Here is a 6,143-nt window from a genome sequence, read left to right as displayed (position 1 = left end):
AGCGGTACCCGTTCCGGGTGCCATGGCGGATCCGGGGACTCGGGAGGCCATGGCGGACCCGGGAGGCCATGGCGGATCCGGGGACTCGGGAGGCCATGGCGGATCAGGGACCTCGGGAGGCCATGGCGGAGCAGCCTCCGAGGCCGCGGCCCCAGCCTCGGCCACTACGGCTGGAGCCCTACTACCCCCCCAAAAAAAATACTTGGAGAAATTTACGGGGCTGTACTTGGGGCCAGGAGCCCTCCCTGGGCGTAACGGGGGATCAGGAGCCCTCCATGGGCTTAACGGGGGATCAGGAGCCCTTCCTGGGCTATGAGCCCTCCGTGGGCTTAACTCGGGAACAGGAGCCCTTCCTGGGCTATACTCGGGAACAGAAGCCCTTCCTGGGCTGAACTGGGGATCAGGAGCCCTTCCTGGACTGAACTCTGGAGCAGGAACCCTTCCTGGGCTGAACTGGGGATCAGGAGCCCTTCCTGGGCAGAACTCGGGATCAGGAGCCCTCCGTGGGCTATACTCGGTATCAGGAGCCCTTCGTGGGCTGAACTGGGGACAGGGGCCCTTCCTGGGCTGAGCTGGGGGTCAGGGTAGCGCTTTCGAGGAGCTGGCACTGGAGCGAGCTCTGGGGCTGGAGCCGACAGTGGAGCGAGCTCTGGGGCTGGAGCCGACACTGGAGCAAGCTCTGGGGCTGGAGCCGACACTGGAGCGAGCTCTGGGGCGAGCTCTGAGGGAACGGGCACTTGAGGGCGCTCTGGAAGGCGCTTACGAGGAGCGGGCACTGGGGGGCGCTCTGGAAGGTGCTTACGAGGAGCGGGCACTGGGGCTGGAAGCGACACTGGGCCCACATGAACACTTGGTGGGCTAGCCACATTAATGTCCTTTGTAACAATAGGACAACAAAAAACAATACCGGACAACACTAACTCAAAGGACTAAGACTTTTAAACACAGGATGACGAGGGACTAAGGAGACACATTTGGGATCATTGGAAATAACACATGGGAAACACCTGGGATGAAATCAACATAAACACCTTGGGAGCAAGACACAGACAAAACATGAAACAGATTCTGACACTTAGTGCATCAAGCCAGCATTTTAAAGTGCATCAAGCCAGCATTTTAAAATGCTACATAGCCCAAGACTGGTTGCCCACTGAAGCTAAGCAGGGTCAAGCCTGGTTAGTACCTGGATGGGAGACCTCCTGGGAAAACTAGGTTTCTGCTGGAAGAGGTGTTAGTGAGGCCAGCAGGGGGTGCTCACCCTGTGGCCTGTGTGGGTCCTAATGCCCCAGTATAGTGATGGGGACAATATACTGTCAAAAAGCGCCGTCCTTTGGATGAGACGTTAAACCGAGGGTCCTGACTCTCTGTGGTCATTAAAAATCCCAGGATGTCTTACGAAAAAGAGTAGGGGTATAACCCCAACATCCTGGCCAAATTCGCCCATTGGCCTTTGTTCATCATCATGCCCTCCTAATCATCCCCATATTCTGATTGGCTTCATCCTTCTGTCTCCTCTCCACCAATAAGCTGGTGTATGGTGGCGCAATATGGCTGCTGTCACATCATCCAGGTGGATGCTGAACATTGGTGGGGGTTGAGGAGATTCCCCCTTCCATGTAAAGCTCTTTGAGTACCCAGAAAAGCACTATATAAATGTAACAAAATAATTATAGACATATATTGTTGTGTTTCTTTCCCATGTTGAGACGGGCAATCTACTTGATGTACTAAGTATTGAGAACATTAAAGACTTCCAAATGATTGTAGTGGAGGCCTGGGTAAGTTCAAAAAGTTTGTTGACTCAAACCAGTTTTCATGTTCTGGGAGGGTCAGTAGGGTTTGCAGTGAGAAAAATCAATATTGAAAGGTTTGCAGATTATATTATTAAGGAATTCTGGGATACAGCCTTTCCGTGCTCACAAATTGAGGGGAATTATTTTCAATATGGATAAAGTTGCAATGGCTTTCCGGACGTTTGTGCTGAAAAATTACAATGAAGATGTGTCTAAACAAAGATATTCAAGCAACGTCTACAAAGCAGTTTATGCTGTGGCTCATTCACTACACAGTCTACTCAGCTGTAAAGAACAAGCAAGAGGTTAACAATTTCTTCAACACTTGAAGAAATATTACTGTATATTAACACTTAATATATATTAACACTTCATAAATGTCAAAATTGTCTTTTTTTCCCAGGTGGTTTTCAGGTGCTTAAAAAGGTAGATTTCACTATAAAGATGGGAGATTGTGTGGTTTGACAGCACTGGTGCAGTTGTAGCCCAATATGAAGTTATGAACTGGCAGCAGGATTCAGATAGATCAATACAGTTCAAACCAGTGGGATACTATGATGCTTCACTACCTCCTGACCAGCGCTTTGTGATCAACACTGAAAACATTATTTGGGCTGGAGGACAACTGGAGGTAAATGTCAATGAACAGATTATTAAACTTTTTAAATGGGTGACCATTATGTCAAAATCTAAATATAAAAATAATGCATGTTTTGATCTGAAGGATGTAAAGATATAAGACCAATAATTTAGTAAATACCTAAACAATGCCCTCCACCACTCCACAAGTCTCTTCAACTGTGGAGTATTATCAAGTGAGGACAGAAAATATGCCCTCCTTTTAAATTTTTTTGATAAAGTAACTACAGTAGTCAACATTTGAAGTGGATCAAAAAAGTTCATCAAAGTTGTCCTAAGACAAGAACGGGTATTGTTTTGGTTTTAGGACAACTTTGATGAAAGGTTTTGATCCACTTCAAATGTTGACTACTGTATTTTGAGCAAATGCGTTTGGTAAATATTTAATAATATTTCATGTAATGAAATATTATATAAAATGCAATTAATAATAATAATAAATAAATAAGGCCTACTTCAAATGTCTGTTTGTTCCAAATCAATATTAGCTATGGGTTCCTAATATTTATCCTTCAAAGATCCTTCAATTATGTTATTGGTTATTTATTATCAAATTTAGCTTCATTTTCTAAAAACAGTACAAATAACTGATGTATTGTGTCCATGTAGAAGCCAAGGTCTGTGTGCAGTGAGAGCTGTCCTCCAGGCAGTAGTAAGGCTAAAAGAAGTCCTGTCTACTGTTATGACTGTATTCCATGTGCAGAATGAGAATTTAGTAATGAGACAGGTCAGTTTAAGATTTTGGTATTTGTTTTTAAATCTCTTAATGGTTTAGCACCTAAATATCTGTCCGACTTGATTAAGCTGTATGCTCCGCTAAGAGCACTTAGGTCTGCTGACCATTTGCTCTTAATTATCCCACGGGTAAAGTTGAAGAGCAGGGATGACCGAGCATTTGCAGTGGCGGCCCCAAAGCTCTGGAATAGTTTGCCCCGCTACATTAGACGGGCTCAAACACTTGCTGTTTTTAAATCTAGCTTAAAAACTCATTTTTATAGTCTGGCATTTGACGCTACATGAGAGCTGCTTTCTTCTATTGTTTTATGGTGTTTTATTTTCTTTTTTTGTGTTGTTGACTGTTCGTAATCACTGACATTTTTATTCTCTTATGTATTTGGCCAATCACAACGCACTGGATAGCTGGTCAATCACAGCACACCTCGCTTTTTCTGACCGATGAGCTTTGTAAAAATCGAGGCGTTTCAAAAAGGCGGGGCATAGAGGAGAAACAATAATGTACAGTATGTGGAAAATGTGTTTTTTTAACTTTAAACCGCATAAACACATTTCATTACACCAAATACACAAAATAATGTTCTTTTTAGCAGCATCATATGACCCCTTTAAGACATTCTCAAAGTACCGAAGAAAATTAGTTAGTTGTTTTCATGTTTTATTTATTTTTAATTTTTTTGCATTTTCCTTTTGCTTTAAAGGATGCAGGTGCTCATCAATTTAAATAATTTTCCTTTTGACTATGTAATGGAGAGGGCATGACAAAGAAGATCCAAATGCGAGCTTTTATTAAAAGTGATCTTGGTCAAAACAGGCTGGGTAGAACACCAGCAAACAACTATATCCAGGGCAAGGCAAAAAAGTAATCCAAAACAGGCAAAGGTCAGGGTGGGCAGCAAACAATCACTAAAAACAAGGAAACAGTCCAAGGTCCAAAACTCAGGCAAGGCAAGGCAAGGCATGGCAAAACAAGGCTAGACAAAAACAAGGCAAGGAAAACATGGAAATACGCTCAGTAGTGTCCACTAACAGCTAAACAAGACTTCGCAATCAGTGCGTTCCAAACGGGATATATCGCCCTCCGAAGGGCATTTTGGAGTGAAAACAATCATGGCCGCCATATTGAAGGGTCGTTCCAAAACGAAGTGCTCAAAACTGGCCACTTCAAAGGGCCCTTCGGAATGAAAGATTTCGAAGGGTACAACCGATGGACACTTCGGACTCCCATGATCCTTTGCACAAGAAAGTTTGGCATCACAGAGTTCGACTTCACCTATAAATGTATGTATAGTACTTTTTTATACTACTGTAATATTTATACGAGTTAGATTTGGTCCATTATTATGGTCAAACGACATTGTACTTCAACAAAAATACTTTACAGCTACCTTTATCAGTCCATTCAAATGTTTCAAATACATAGACACAATATACATTACAAATAACTTAAAAAATGATTGGGGGTCAACCAGCATACAAAATGTGTGACGAAGGTGCCTCCTTGATCGTCTCGTTAAGATGACGCAGAAGTGCGTTCCAAAAAAAAAAATTTTTTTTGACCCCTACACCCTTCATCCCCTTGAAGCTCTCACTCTGGATGGTAAACCCTTTGAAGAGATTAGGGCATAGGGATGAACCCTTCCGAATGGAATGCAGGGAATGAGTGTGTGTTTGAGTGCAACTTAAATAGTCCTCCAGATAGGAAACAAGTGTGTATGCAATCAGTTCCTAGGCATGGGGTGTAATGGGAAATGGAGTCCGTGAAACAGTGGCAAAGGTCTGGGATTGATTGTCCTCTAGAGCAGCTCATGGGCACTCCAGCTGGAGATCATGACAATCTCTAATTACAGTAAACACCACTTCTGTTTCAGATTCAATTAACTGCAAGCAGTGTCCAGGGGGATATTGGTATAATGCTGATAAAAATATATATGCTGTCACTCACAGAAGTTATGGGAATACTGCTAGTCTTTTTCTCACTGTTTGGAGCAGGATTAACTCCCTGGGGTTGACGGTCGCGCCGGTGCAACCAGCTCACTTTTTTTAAGATCAGTGCGAAAGACACTAAAAATACTCTGTTGATTTTGGTCACACAAATAAGTGTTATATATCATTCAGAACTGTTAAGTGTCTACTTTTATTTGTGTAAACTCACAATAACAACAAAACTTTGTGCTTTTGTAAAATAAAGAAAACATACAGGGTGCGTTCTGTCTTCTCTGTCTCTGCGAACATCCATCTGAAACACGTCACTAAAATGAACTGAAACTCAGTTAATACTTTACACAGAGACATGATATATATATATATATATATATAGAGAGAGAGAGAGAGAGAAAGCTTATAACAATACGATATAAAAGTAAAATGAGTGCATGATGAATGCTACGAGTCTAAGAATGATTAGACCATGTTTATTATTAATACTCTGTTCACGAACAGATTTTTATAACGTGCTAAACAATAATAATTAGTTTCTCAGTTTCTTATGACACGATGATGTTTTCATGCTCTATTTAATATAAAACAATACGATATAAAAGTAAAATGAGTGCATGATGAATGCTACGAGTCTAAGAATGATTAGACTATCGTTATTATTAATACTCTGTTAACAAACAGATTTTTATAACGTGCTAAACAATAATAATTAGTTTCTCAGACATAAAATGTCATTTTTTACAGTAGTACAAAGCATGCATGAGTCTATGACTACAAAATCTATATATCTATATCTATCTATCTATATATATATATATATATATATATATATATACAGATGCTCCTGATATTAACATGCTCACAAATGTTTTTTTTTTGTTGTTTGTTTTTTAGTGATCAGATACCTGCACCACAGATGAATCCTGCTGACTTTCACTTGAGTCTCTTCAAACTGTTTTCCTCTGAGAGCGCTGTACCAACATCAGATGTTCAACTACACTGATATTCTATGGTAAAACAAGCTCCTTGACT

General features: G+C 41.5%; 1 pseudogene; it reads left to right on the top strand.

Moving 5' to 3' along the window:
- LOC107724858 (extracellular calcium-sensing receptor-like) overlaps positions 1 to 6,143 on the top strand; it is a 21,285-nt pseudogene that overhangs the window by 5,316 nt on the left and 9,826 nt on the right.

This window comes from Sinocyclocheilus rhinocerous, unplaced genomic scaffold, assembly GCF_001515625.1.
Source record: "Sinocyclocheilus rhinocerous isolate Xijiao unplaced genomic scaffold, SAMN03320098_v1.1 scaffold5263, whole genome shotgun sequence".
NCBI classification, from domain to species: domain Eukaryota; kingdom Metazoa; phylum Chordata; class Actinopteri; order Cypriniformes; family Cyprinidae; genus Sinocyclocheilus; species Sinocyclocheilus rhinocerous.
Note: the sequence above shows the minus strand (reverse complement) of the source record. Positions and strands in the feature narration are given on the sequence as shown.